The sequence below is a fragment of the Macrobrachium rosenbergii genome, chromosome 10 (genome assembly GCF_040412425.1).
Source record: "Macrobrachium rosenbergii isolate ZJJX-2024 chromosome 10, ASM4041242v1, whole genome shotgun sequence".
In the NCBI taxonomy this organism is placed as follows: domain Eukaryota; kingdom Metazoa; phylum Arthropoda; class Malacostraca; order Decapoda; family Palaemonidae; genus Macrobrachium; species Macrobrachium rosenbergii.
In genome coordinates, this window is record NC_089750.1 from 43,047,018 (window position 1) to 43,061,888 (window position 14,871).

General features: G+C 42.2%; 1 protein-coding gene and 1 non-coding gene across 3 annotated transcripts in view; both read left to right on the forward strand.

Annotated features, from left to right (window-relative positions):
* The window catches only part of LOC136842606 (small integral membrane protein 15-like), a 125,834-nt gene that overhangs the window by 98,241 nt on the left and 12,722 nt on the right, over positions 1 to 14,871 (forward strand). The gene's annotated exons all lie outside the window — the stretch shown is intronic.
* On the forward strand, positions 10,994 to 11,112 carry LOC136843056 (5S ribosomal RNA). Its single transcript, XR_010854416.1, has one exon. It is a non-coding gene; the product is annotated as a 5S ribosomal RNA (ribosomal RNA).

Genomic DNA, 14,871 nt, shown 5'->3' on the forward strand with positions numbered 1-14,871 from the left:
TGGGCTTGTATCGGCACCTCTCGTTGGGACTTTTGACATTGGGAATCTCTATAGGATAAGGTTCCGTGTTTTTGTAGTTCACCCTTTTCCATACACGACTCTATCTAGTGGAGCTCGCTCTGGGGGTAGTAACTCCAGCATTTCATTTAGCTTTCTCTGGTATCTAGCAACGGAATTACCTAGAAATAAGTGCTGAATGGACTTTTTCACCGGGTGACACGGGCCCCTCCCCAGAAATAGATTTTTCCTTTGTCAAAATCCTTTTTTCATAAATGTTACCGAAGGGGGATTTTTTTTTTTTTAGTTGATAATAAGTTCGTCGTCCTGTGGGCTCGAACCAACGAAAGACAAGAACTCAGGACTACAGTGATGCCTTTACCCACATGGCCAACAAGTGAGGTGTAAGTTGATACCGGCTCACCACAAATCCCTGTCAACAAATCCCTGTCAAACTCACGGCAGTATAATCATAATTTGAAGGTTTTTGATGTAAAACTCAATAATAATGCAGTTTACATCGTTTTCAATGCACCCAGAGCATTAAAAGTAAGGTTTTCTTATGATTTTGACGATTTTCGACGATTTTGCTGACGATTTTCGGGTTCTGACCTTGGCGCAAGAACGGAAGTGCTGTATTTGTATTTGTCGATATCAACCACCTCTGCCATGCTGACCATAGTGCATTTGACGCAGCCATTTTATTTTATCCGTGATTCATATACAAGCATTAAGCTACAAAACGTCCTTTAATATCCAATTCGCTCTACCTCGGAAATGATATATTTTCAGATATGTTACCGAATGGGAATTATATATATATATATATATATATATATATATATTATATAATATATATATATTATATATGTATATACAGGTAGTCGTCGACTTACGACTGCATTAGGTTCTGACAGAGCGGTCGGAAGTCGATCTCGTCGTAAGTCGACCAACCACATATGTACATGTATTCTGTACCTACCGTATATTATCCAATATATATTATATCCTAAGTATGACTAGTCTACATAGCCATATACATTTTATATTATCCCAAAAATGTGCATGCATAGTACCTATTATTACGTTTAGCATATGAAATCTTATCATGCTTGAACTCCTTGATTAATACTTACTTTTATTACTGTATTTAACATTTTTATTGTAGGCATTCAAACCATCTGTCTGGTCTGTTTACATTTTCTTATCCGCCATTTGCATTGCCAATCGGCTACACGTATGACGTATTATTTACTTTTATTTATTGGTAGGTTTGAATTAAATACATACCGTATTTGACGGCGTATAAGATGCACTTTAAAAAAAAAAAAAAAAAATGGTCTAAAAAATTCCCCTGCGTCCTATGTACATGATGTAGGCTCAAAATTTAAGAATTTTGGCCGAAATTATACATGAAACGTCACGTAGATGTTGTAGCCTAGCCTAACATTCGGTGTTATCCTAATAACCTATTAAAAAACAACAAAGTTTATTATAATTATTTATCATTATCACACTTACCATCACCGCAATCACTACTGCTAGTATTATAATCAATATCTACATTGTTATTATCGATATTTTCATTAAAATGTGTTAATATCATTATCTTCGTCTACAACGGATCGCCGCATTCCACATTTACAGACTTACAGTACGTGTGCTGCCACCTATTGGTGATTATCTCGAGAGCTTTACGGATAACAAGGCTTCGTTCAGTTGGTAGTTGGCAATTCCTGCTAACATTCTCTTTACGCATAACAACATGGCTTCGATCAATTGGTGGTTGACAATTCCTGCTACCATTCTCTTTAGGCATAATAACAAGGCTTCGTTGAGTTGATACTTGTAACTTTCGTGCTAGCATTCTCTTTTAAGAATAATAACATGGCTTTGTTCAGTTGCTCACGAGACTTGAGCCGTTACATAGAAACATTTTTATTTATTGGATTTTACCTCTTGATTGCATACTTTTATAATATATAATGGATATATATAACATATATTACCATAGGTAACATCTTTATTAATGTTTTTGTTGATTCTGCCGGTAAGAAACAATGTTTGCAAATGAATGTGTTGCAATCTAGTGGTAAACCTATGAGGTAGCTTTCAGCAGCAGACGAAACATTCGATCGTAGTAAATGGCTGATTGTATAATACATATTTTGATAAATATAAATATAGTAAATAACTTCTTTATTAATGTTTTTGTTGATTCTGTTGGTAAGAAACAATATGCATATGATAACCTAATACTACAGTTTTTACTTACCAAATTCATATGAGCATAGGCTAGAAACCTTATTTTTTTCCCCTCAATGTCCTGCTGAAATTGAAAGGTGCGTCCTATGCAGACATGCGTCTTATAAGCCATCAAATACGGTAATTTGTTATTACATTTGATTTATTTGCAAAAAATAGAAATACAAAATACATTACCAAAATATGAATCTTTTACCATTTTGAACGACACAAACACACTGAACAGCTGAAAGCTGAGCATCTCTTGGATATGAGCGCTGCTGGTAGCGGGAAAAAAGTATTGCATTCACGATTTCGACGTATTTTAGCAAAATATAAAATTAAATATTATTATATATTATTATATTGTCGTAGCTGTCATAAAAAGTCGGTCGGTCGTAAGTCGCATAGGTCGTAAGTTAAAGTCTTTTTACTATATATATATATATATATATATATATATATATATATATATATATATATATATATATATATATATATATATATATATATATATATATATATTCATACATATACATATATTGTATATTCTTCTTCTCAGCTTGTTCCCATTTTTATATGGGGTCACCATTTCAGATGAGCCATTTTCATCTATTTCTATCCTGTGCTTCTGCCTCATCAATTCCCTTCTCATGCAAGTCTCCCCTCACACAGACCTTCCATCTTTCTTGGTCTCCCTCTCCTTCTTCTTCCCTGGACTTCCATCCCCATAGTATGTCTACCAGCATGGTCCTCATCTCTCCTCAGTAGGTGTCCATACTGTCTCAGCCTCCCTTCCTGCACACTCTGTGATATTTCCACCACCTTGGTTGACCCCCTAATTTAATAATTTCGGATCCTATCCTCTCTTGATCCTATCCTCTCTCATCACCCCAGCCATCCACCTATGCATTCTCATTTCTGCCACATCCATCTTCTTTTCTTCTGTCTTTCTCAAGCTTGCTGTTTCTGTGCCATACATCATTGCTGTTCTTACCACCGTCTTATGAAATTTTCCTTTTAACCTCAGCAGTACTCTTTTGTCACAGAACTCGGAAGCCGTTCTCCAGTTGTTCCAGCCTGCCTGTACCCGATGTTTTACTTCTTCTTCCATACTTCCTCCAGCATTAACAAAGGATCCCAAACACTTAGAATTATCAACTCTCTTTATTGGTTCTCCCCCAAGCTGAATACTTTCCCTATCACCCCCCTCATTGGTGGTACATGTATATTCTGTCTTTGATCTACTTATTCTCATTCCTCTGTCCTCCAGTACTTGTCTCCATCTTTCCAATTTCATTTCCAGATCTTCCCTGCTTTCTGCGCGCAGGACAATATCATCCACATTCAATATGTTCCACAGTACTGCCTCCCTTACTTCCTCTATGATAGCGTCCATCACTATGTTAAAGATAAGTGGGCTAAGAGCCGACCCCTGGTGTAATCTTACTCTCACCTCAAAACCCTCGGTCTCCCCAACACTGCTCCTCACTCTGGTAAATACATTCTGGTACATCTCCTGTATCAATTGCACATACTTCTCTGGCACCATCCTCTCCCTCAGGCTCCTCCATAACTCTTGTCTCGGGACTCAGTCACAAGCCTTTTCATGGTCAATGAATACCATATGTAGGTCCTTTTGTTTTTCCCCGAATTTCTCCATTAGTTGTCTCAGACAAAATATACCATCTGTTGTGTCCCTTCCCTGCATAAATCCCATCTGCTCTTTACGTATTTCTACTTCTTCTCTTAGTCTGGCATCTATCACCCTTTCTAGTATCTTCAAAGTGTGGAACATTAGTTTGATACTCCTATAATTACCACACTCTTGGACATCTCCTTTCCCTTTGAAGATTGGGATCAGTATACTCCCATGCCACTCATTTGGTATCTTTTCCTGCTCAAGGATCTTTATCATAAGATCGTAAAGTATATCCACTCCTTCATCCCCTAATGCCTTCCATGCCTCCACAGGTATCATGTCTGGTCCAGTTGCCTTCCTATTCTTCATCTTCTTCAGTGCATCCAGCACCTCTTGCTTAGAAAACCTCATCACCATGCCAATGTTCACCTGCCCATCCCCTCTTATTAGTCTTGTATTTTCTTCATTTAACAGCTGTTCGAAATATTCTTTCCATCTGTTCACAATGTCTTCCTCCTTTCTAAGTACTACCCCATCTTGGTCTTTTGTTTTCTAGTCCCCGGTTATTGGCAGGGGTTCCATTCTGACAGCTTGACAATAAGCGAAAATTGCCGATAACTGAAAATCGACAGTTTTCAGTGCTTATCGGCGCTGATAACTGGAGATTGGCGCCTCTGTTAGGTATGTCTCAGCACCAGCACCCAATTATCGGCGCTGACAAGTAGAAATCGGCGATTTTCATCGCTGGACAAGCGCCATAAAACCGAATCACCGATAACCAGGGATTGCCTGTATATGTATGTGTGTGTGTGTGTGTGTGTGTGTGAAGAAAGAAACCACACTTCATGAAGACACTGCACATTTATTCTACACACCATGTAAAAATGAAGGTTAACAGCTAAATTCCACCCACATTTACAAGTATTACAATATAAATATTTTAAAAAGTACAAAGAAGAACAGTTTTGGCATTTCATTTCTTAAGGGAAAATTAAAATATATACATGAAAAAGAAAAAACACTCATGGACCGGATTTAGCTCACAATCTGCCAGTTGAATAGCCCTGCTACATTGGCTGCTCTGCCCGAAAAATTTGTCTGCCAAAATGTTGGGGGAGGCTGCAGCCTCCCCAGCCCCCCAGGCTTGTACGCCGACCACTGTCAGCTCCTCAAGGTTTTCAGGCCATCAAGGGGTGGTTCCACAGGTTTCAGAGGCGGTTGCAACTCGAGTGTTTCTTTGCATGGGGAAGCAGCATCAGCAGACACTGAAGCAGCCGCAAAGTATCCTGAACCTTCAAGAAAATCATCAGGACAAGGGCTACCATCCAGAACAGGTGTTCAGTATGGACGAGACAGGCACGTTCTGGAAGAAGATGCCTTCCCGGACATACCTCATGAAGGACAAAGCCAGAGTCTGGGTTCAAGGCCCAGAAGGACAGTGTTACCCTTATCGTGTGTGGCAATGCTGCTGGCTTCATGCTGAAACCAGGCCTCATTTACAAGGCTGCAAACCCCAGGGCCCTCAAGAATAAAAACAAGGGGTTGCTGCCTGTGTTTTGGATGCACAACCCCAAGGCCTGGATCACCAAAGTCCTTACAGATCACTGGTTCATTCCGAGCTTCATCCCTCAAGGTAGGCAATACCTCAATGACTTGGACATGGAGTTCAAGGTGTTGCTGATTATGGGTAATGCTGGTGGGCCACCCTGTGGATCTTTATTATGAGGGAGTCCAGCTTGAGCTCCTCCCTGCCATCTCCTCCAGCCTATGGACCAGGGTGTGATCCACGCCTTCAAGGCACTCTAAACCCGTAACTCCCTCGACCACCTGGAACTCCCTCGACCACCTGGAACTCCCTCGACCACCTTGTTCTGGCAGTGGATGCTCACAGTGAATTTATGCTGAAGGAATATTGGCATAAAATCACAATTGCCACGTGTCTGACCATCATCAACCAATTGTTGAAGGACATGAAGAAGGAGACCCTGAACGCCTGCTGGAAATGGTTGTGGCCGGAGTGTGTGCACGATTACAAGGGCTTTTCTCCTGAAGAAATTCAACATTTGGCTATTGATAAGGCAGTCCAATTGGTGAGGATTCGTAGTGGAGAAGGCTTTGATGACATCACCGAGGAAGGACGAAGTCAACACCCTCATTAATACCCACTCTGACCCTCTGACAAACCAGGATTTGAAAGAACTGACAAAGTCTGCCAGCGAGGAAGAACACACGCAGGTCCAGGAGACAAAGAGGAGGATGAGGGCCTGTATTTGGAACGTCTGTCCCAAAGTATGAGGATGACCAAGGAGTTGAAGGAGGCGATTTTAGCACGGGATGCTTATATGGAACACTCCATAAAGTGTTCAAATACCCTCGATGCAGCAATGACGCCTTATAATCGTGCCCTCGTCAGCATGAAGAAGCAGCGACAGCAACTGCCTATCGCCTGTTTATCAAACAGATGAAGAAGGACCCTCCAAAGCCTCCCCAAGCCCCTGAAGAAGGGGAAGAGGCACCCCCAGAGGAGATGTAACTCCTCTGCTTTGCTGTGCAGTCATATCTCCATCTTCATTCATCTGACTTCACAGCTAATTCATCATGGTCATCTTTAATCAACATTCATCGCTGGTGAGTACCCGTATGACTTAATTTTATTACATACAGTAATACTTCGATCTTACACGATTTGAGTTGCGCGAATTCACACACACACGAACTTTTCACTGGAACCTAACTAATGGGCATACGCGATTTTTTCACGGACACACGAAATTCTTGAGAAACCCTGCAGAAGTGGGTATGTTTAATTTTTGAAGCAGTTTACAAGTTTTCATGCTTTTATGTGTAAAATCTGTATGAAAAATGCATTTCATGCTTTTATGTGTAAAATCTGTATGAAAAATGCATTTCATGTTTTAATGTGCAAAATCTGTATGAAAAATGCATTTCATGCTTTTATGTGTAAAATCTGTATGAAAAATGCATTTCATGCTTTCATGTGTAAAATCTGTATCGAAAATGTATTATTTTTATTTTTGTACATGCATAAATATGATGCAAAGGTAATTTCAGCACATTCAGTTAGTGTACTTTTACAAGATGTGATACCCATTTGCAAAGTTACTGCACTTTTCAAAGATGATACCCCTGCAGAAAATGCTTGTTTAATGTTTGAAGTACATTTATAAGTTTTCATGCTTTAAACTGTAAATTGATATGGAAAATTTATATTTATATTTTTGTACATAAATATCATACAAGTATTATGTCCATTTGCAAAGTCTTTGTCACAAGGACTTTACATGACCTTGAGATGAGGTTGTTCAGTCGCGCTCATTTGATAAAATGTATTCGTTAATGTAATATCAGAGATGTAACTAAGAGTTGTATAAGTGTCATTCTTTGAAAATTACTCTGTTCACCTTGGAGAAAAGTGCTGGTGCAATCTGTATGTGCATGTAATTACAGCACGTTCAGTTGGTGTACTTTTACAAGATGTGATACCCGTAGTTACTGCATTTTTCAAAGATGATACCCCTGTAGAAAGTGTGTTTAATTTTTAAGTTTTCGTGTTTTTAGGTGTAAAATCAGAATGGAAAATTTGTATTTATATATTTGCGCATAAATACGATACAAAAGCAATACAGTTACTTTATTACAGTATCTCTCTCTCTCTCTCTCTCTCTCTCTCTCTCTCTCTCTCTCTCTCTCTCTCTCTCTCTCTCTCTCTCTCTCTCTCTCTCTCATACGTAGTTAGCGCTCAAACATACTTTTACAACTTATTTTTGTTCATGAGACTTACCTGTCAGATATATATATAGCTGTATTTTCTGAAGTCCGACAGAATTTCAAAATTCGCGGCACACGCAGTGGCCGGGCAGGTGGTTAGTACCCATTCCCGCCGCTGGGAGGCGGGTATCAGGAACCATTCCCATTTTCTATTCAGATTTTCTCTGTCACCGGACTGTCAACACCTGTTGTCAGTTCCTCCGCCATTTGGATTTCGGAATTTGTTGTCACTTAAGTATTTTGGTTGTTTTTTTGGTATCGACTGGATCTGTGACTTGGCATACGCTCTTTGTGGACCGTTTTTATTTTGCTTTTGACTTTTCTTATAATTAAGATGTCTTACCTCTAGCTATCGATTCTGTAGCTTGGGTGAATGTAAGGTGAGGCTATCGAAGACTTCGATAGTTCCTCACGCTTTATGTATGATATGTAAGGGTGTTCAATGCTCTATGATAATCGGTATAATGAATGTGAGGGATTATCTGAGGGTGAGTGGAAGAAATATGAAGCCTATATGCTTAAATTGGAGCGTGATAGGTTGAGGAGATCTTCCTCCTTGAGTGCATCCTTAGATGGACAGTCAGGGTTTTCTCCTACTAGTAACCCTGTAGTAAATTTTAGTACTAACCCTGTAGTTTGTTGCTGCAGAAGGTAATACCCTGGCTCTCGTGTTGGAGTCAATCGTGCTCTTGAAACTAAAGTGAATGCAATTCAAGCGCAAAGTGTTAGTGCTAGTGCCCCTAGTGTTGTGGAGGGGGCATCAGATCAGCCCTATAATGCCTCTAGGCCTGGACCTCTGTCGAACTCCCAGGACCAGGAGGGGGCATGTCGAAAGCCGCATGAGGGTTTACGGGGCTTCCCACCGATCTGGCATCCCGCCGGCAGGTCCTGATGACGCTACCCAGGCTGCCAGGGGTTCGTGCACAGGCACGCATCCTGAAGGATTGCTTCTCGTCCTCCGACACGTCCTCCCGCCTCGGGGTTGGAGCTCTCGGTTGGACTCTCGCCCTCTTAAGAGAAGCTTAGAGGAGAGGGCGCTTCACGTCCTCTTCCTCTAGACGTTTGTGCTCTTCCCGAAAGTTGTGTGGATATTCCTCCGCAGAAGAGAATAAAGTGTTTTTCGGATGATGACGCTACTCGACCCCCTGTCGCGCTAAGGCAAGGGCTAGAGCTTCTTCCCCTGTGAGAAGGAAGTATACGTCTCTCGCCCCTTTCCTTCTCTCAGGTTCAGCCCTTCTCCGAGAGAGTTGCTTCTCCCTACGCGTAAGATTTTGTTGGGTTTGCAACAACAACTGGATGCTCTCATGAACCTTTCAAGATTCGAAACTGCCTGTTAAGAGGTACAGACTTTCACCTTCGTCTCCTGCTTCGTCTTCCTCGTCTGCTAGATGTTTTGGAGCGTCTCGTCTGTCGTCTAGAGAGAGTGTTTAGTGGCTTCCTAATCGTCTTCCCCGATTTGAGGTGTTGGACTTTTCTCTTGACTCGCGCCAGGAGCGCGTGTCTTGCTCTTCGTGCGCTTCTCACGCTTCACGCGCGCCTCACCTTGGCGCTTTCGCGCGCCAGCCATGGCGACGCGCGCGCCACGCTATGATTCTTCTTCGTACTTGCTCACGGAGCCTCACAACTAGCGTCATGCCATGACGCTCGCTTGCCGCCCGTATAGCTTCAAGTCTTGTGTTGACGCCGCTCCAGTTGTACATCATGACGCACAACTACCCGCTTCAACATCTGATGTCCTTCTTAATTTAGCCACGACTTCTTCGATCGCGGGAGTTCCCGCTTACGTATCGGCGAATCGGAACTACTTTCACCACTCACTCAAGACCCGCCAGCTGGGGAAGAACATCCTCTTTCGTCACAGCCTTTGGATGAGGAGAAACATCTTTCGTCTTCTTCTTCCTCTGATTATCAGACTCTGGCTATTTTACTTAAGGATCTGTTTTCTGAGACTTTTCAACCTTCAGCTCCTCTCTCTCTCCACCTTCGCAGTTGTCTTTGTCTTAAGGGGAGCGTTTGACGAAAAAATCGAAAAATCAAATTTTTCTGGGATATTTTATATATGGCGTCATACATATCCTGACTATCTTCTCAAAGTTTTATTAAAAAATTTGCCATAGTTAGGAGTTATAAACAAAAACAGTAACCCTATCATAGACAAAATTACATTTTTCGTATAATGTAATGATAATGTCAGTATATCGGTAGTAATTTCCTTTTAGCTATGAAATAATAATACCTAATGCATTATATGGCAACCCTGTGGACCTAGTACGCATCAGCGAAAGCCAGGAATGCCGCAGGGCAGTCAGTGGCAGTCAGTCAGTAGCAGCTCAGAGTTTGACTAAGTAAACGTCGCTGCCCAACCTGAGCCGTGTTTTGACACTCGCTTCATCTAGTCGCTGCCCAACCTGAGCCGTGTTTGACACTCTTCTTCATTAGCGAAGTTATATTACTTTGCAAGTCTATTGTTATATTTTTGGCTTTTCAAATATGTCATAAAAACATCAATCTGTGTAAAAGCAAGCAAATAAATACACAGAGAAGCAAAAAATATCGTATATCTCAAACTAAATTTATCGACATTCTAACTGCATCTCTCCTCCATAACGAATGCACCGATCTCAATGAAACAAAAAGCAAACGAAAGCTAAATAAATTGCCTACAAACAAAGGAGCTTCCATGGGAAACAACACGAGACCCGCACCACGAGAGAGAGTTTTTTCCCGAAGGAATGTCACTTCCAAGAGAGGTAGCAAGTGACTCCAGACTCCATTAGCTACCAGGCTTCATTTTGCACAAGCCTGGAAAGAGAGAGGGGCAGACGTTTGGTCCCTCCTACTGTTAGAGAGAGGTTACTTGATTCCTTCCTGTCTCCTCCTCCTTTGTTTTTGTTTCCCAATTGCCATCCTGTCAAACAGAAAATTCTGTTTGACCTGCTCAGGAACAGATGCTCGGGCGGAGATCAGTGGAACAGGTCTTGGACTCGCAGTTCCCCGGGATTTTACTACAGATTGTTTCTAGTCCCAAAACTTTCAGTAGGCTGGAGACCCGTCTTGGACGTCAACAGGCCGAACAACTTGGTCCGGAAGGAAAAGTTCAGGATGGAGACCTCGCAGTCTATACTAGGAGCCCTTCATCCCGGGGATTGGATGGTATCTTTGGATCTCAACTAGGAGCCCTTCTTCCTGGGGATTGGATGGTATCTTTGGATCTCCAAGATACTTATCTTCACGCCCCAATTCATCCACGTTCGATGAAGTATCTCAGGTTGTCTTGGGGGACTAGACGTACCAGTTCAGGGTTCTCTGCTTTGGACTCTGCACAACGGCCATACCACGTTGAAAGCACCGCTTCTCGTCCGATCAGCGAAGTTAAGCAACGTTGGGTCTGATCAGTACTTGGATGGGTGACCGCCTGGGAACACCAGATGCTGTTGGCGTCACATTTTGCTCCGAGGGTGTTTACACTTCTCATCAAAAACGTTGCGATGCAGTTGCACCTGTCGCACGTCAGGGTCTCTCTCTACTTGGACGACTGGTTGATTCGTGCGCCGTCGGCGAAGGTATCTGGAGGACCTTCAGTTGACTCTGCAACTCGTGAAGTCCCTGGGACTTCTGGTCAATGTGGAAAAGTCGCAGCTGATCCCCTCACTGTCCATTGTGTCTGGGAATTCAGATGTATTCAGCGGCTTTTACAGCGTCTCCTTCGCAAGAACGGCAACTTCTATGTTCGATAAAGTCTCGGCCTTCTTGGGAAGGAAACATGCTCGGTGAGGAATGAATGAGTCTGCTGGGGGCCATTTCCTCGCTGGAGAAGTTTGTTTCCCTGGGAGTCTGCATCTCAGGCCTCTTCAGTTCTTTCTGTTGGAGAACTGGCAAAGCAAGGAAGACTTGAAAGAGGAATTGAGAATTCTTCCTTCTGTAAAGAGGATCTGTAGTGGTGGCTCGATCCAACGAAATTGCAGAAAGGGATCTCCCTCAAGCTTCTGAACCCCGACCTAGTGTTGTTTTTCCGACGGGTCGTCAACAGGTTGGGGGCAACACTGAGGGGAGAGGAAGTGTTAGGAACCTGGAGAGAGGAACAGGTGTCCTGGCACTTCAGCATCAAAGATTTGGCGGCTATCTTTTAGCTCTCCAATTCTTCGAGGTCCAAGTTTGCAATCGTGTAGTTCAAGTAAACTCGGACAACACTACGGCTTTGGATTACCTCAAGAGACAGGGCGGAACACTCTCTTGTTCCCTGTTCAGCCTTGCAAGAGAGATTATTCTTTGAGCCTATGCTGCAACATTTCGATTCTCACAAGTTTTGTTGCAGGGTTGAAAATGTTGAGCAGACCTGCTCAGTCGGCGCCATCAACTCCTGCCGAAGGAGTGGACCCTTCATCAGGAGGTTTGCCAAGATTTTTGGAAACTTTGGGGTCGCCATCTTGTGGATCTTTTCACGACCTCAAGAACAGCGAGGCTCCCTCTATAAAGCTCATCTGTACTTGACCCGGGGGCAGTTGCGATAGATGCTCTTCTCTGGGATTGGACGGGAATAGATGTTTACGCCTTTTCCCCGTTCAAAATTCTGGGAGAAGTCATGCAAGTTCGCGGCCTCACAAGGGACGAGGATGACTCTCATCCCCACGTTTTGGCCTTGAACCACTGGTTCTCGGAGTTTCTCTTCTGGTTGGTAGACGTTCCGAGATCCCTTCCTATGAGAGCAGACTTGCTCATACAACCCCTCTTCGCGAGATATCTTCAAATTCTCCCCGCTCTGAACCTGACTGCTTTCAGGCTATCGAAAATTGGTCAGAGCAAGGGGGTTTTCTGGCCAGGTGGCACGGGCCATCGCTAGAGCCAGAAGTTCTTCATCTAACAGGATATATCTAGCGAAGTGAGCAACCTTCAAGAGTTGTTGTAGAAAGAAGGGCTTTTCCTCTTCCTCTATCACTGTGAGCCAGGTTGCGGATTTTCTCCTTTACTTAAGAGAAAAACTCGATATAGCAGTTCCGACTATCAAGTGTTATCGGAGCATGCTTTCGACTGTTTTCAGACACAGAGGATTAGATTTGTCTGACAATAAGGACCTCCACGATCTTACGAGCTCTTTCAAGACGTCCAAGGTTCCTCAGCTAATTCCTCATGCTTGGAACTTGGACGTAGTTCTCAAGTTTTTGATGTTTAGTCCTTTTGAGCCTCTCCACTCTGCATCTCTTAAGGATGTTACTCGAAAATGGCATTCCTCACGGCTCTGGCATGGCGAAGAGAGTGAGCGAAGTTCGAGGCCATCATGTGGGCTTCAAGGAACACGATGCTGTCTATTCTTTAAGCCCTAAGTTCTTGGCTAAGAATGAAAGGCCTTCTAACCCTTGGCCTAGACACTTTGAAATTAAAGGTTTAGCAGACCTTATTGGACAGGAGCCTGAGGGAGTTCTATGTCCAGTTAGAGCTCTCAAGTACTACCTTAAAAGAACACAGGACACTCGTGGTCCCTCTGATAATTTAGGGTGTTCTGTGAGGCAACCAGTTAAACCTATGTCGAAGAATGCACTGGCATTCTTCATTAGGGACGTCGTGGGGCGCACACTCTAGTTGTGACGACTCCAACTTCAAGTTGTTGAGAGTTAACGCTCACGAGGTGAGGGCAGTTGCTACCTCCATGGCGTTCCAGAAAAATATGGTACTCAGTGACATTCTCAGTGCCACATTTTGGCGAAGTCAATTCGGTGTTTGCCTCACACACTTGGCGAGATGTTTAGGTAGCATACGAAAATTGCTTTTCGCTGGGACCATACATTGCTGCTTCAGCAACCTTGGGGACAGGGGTAACTCTGATCCTATCCCTTTTTAATTGTGTTTTTTTTAAGGTTGTTGGGTCGACTACTGGAGGCAGTCTTCCCAATCCTTTGCAAACTAACGCTTTAGGTGTTGGTTAGGTGGTTAGCAATGCTCTTTTGTCCTCTTTGTATGGTCTATGATCTAGTCACATTGTGGTCACGCCCCCGTTGACAGATCATCTAGAAGTCGCCAGCTATATAGGTCACTACCTCGCTGGGGTCTCTAGTAAAGCAGAAGCAGACTAGAGTGACAGTAACCACTCAGTCAGCTACGCTATCAGATAAGGAACCAAAATAATTTTACCAATAATTGGTTTTTTCCTAATTCTTGGCTGTCTCTACCCCCTCCAAAGGTGGTATTCAGCTATATATATATCTGACAGGTAAGTCTCATGAACAAAATGATATTTTAATGATAAAATAAAGTTTGTTCATACTTACCTGGCAGATATATATATTCATATTGCCCTCCCTCCTCCCCTCAGGAGTCAGTGGCGTTAGAAAATCTGAATAGAAAATGGGAATGGTTCCTGATACCCGCCTCCCAGCGGCGGGAATGGGTACTAACCACCTGCCCGGCCACTGCGTGTGCCGCGAATTTTGAAATTCTGTCGGACTTCGGAGAATACAGCTATATATATATCTGCCAGGTAAGTATGAACAAACTTTATTTTATCATTAAAATATCATATTTCTCTGTACGTCATTACCTGTACAGTATATAATTTTAAATTGATTGAATTTTACCTGTACTGTACTACCTTCTACGAACATTATGTACATGTTTTCGATATTTTATGGAATTGTACTTTTGTTATGACTGTCACACATGACGTTTTGCCTAGTGACGCAAAGAAAACGGCTTTTACTCTAAGTGACAAAGAAAATGGCATCCCATGAATTAGGGGTAACATTAGTATACGTACGCACCTACTGTAAATGTGCTATTATGAAACTGTGCAGTGCTCAATTTTTATGTCAACCATTTACTGTATTCCTTTTTTAAGGGTAATAAGCTAAATTTTAAATAAAATTACACCAACTTTAGTTCATTTAAAAGTTAGCTTAATACTTTGGGAGCATGATTAGGGTCATATTTAGTACTTAAACTCTGGAAATAAACATTTATTAGCATTTTTAAAGACCATGCCAAACTTACGCGAAAATTCACCTTGCACGAGGGGCTCCGGAACCTAACCTCGCGTAAGTTCAAGGTATTATTATTATTATTATTATTATTATTATTATTATTATTATTATTATTATTATTATTTAATTCGCAGATTTTTGCGTAGAGTAATATTCTGTGTTTTCATATTATTTTTGTGACTAAATACTGTACAGTACTGTATGTAAACATTTTTTATGATAAAATAA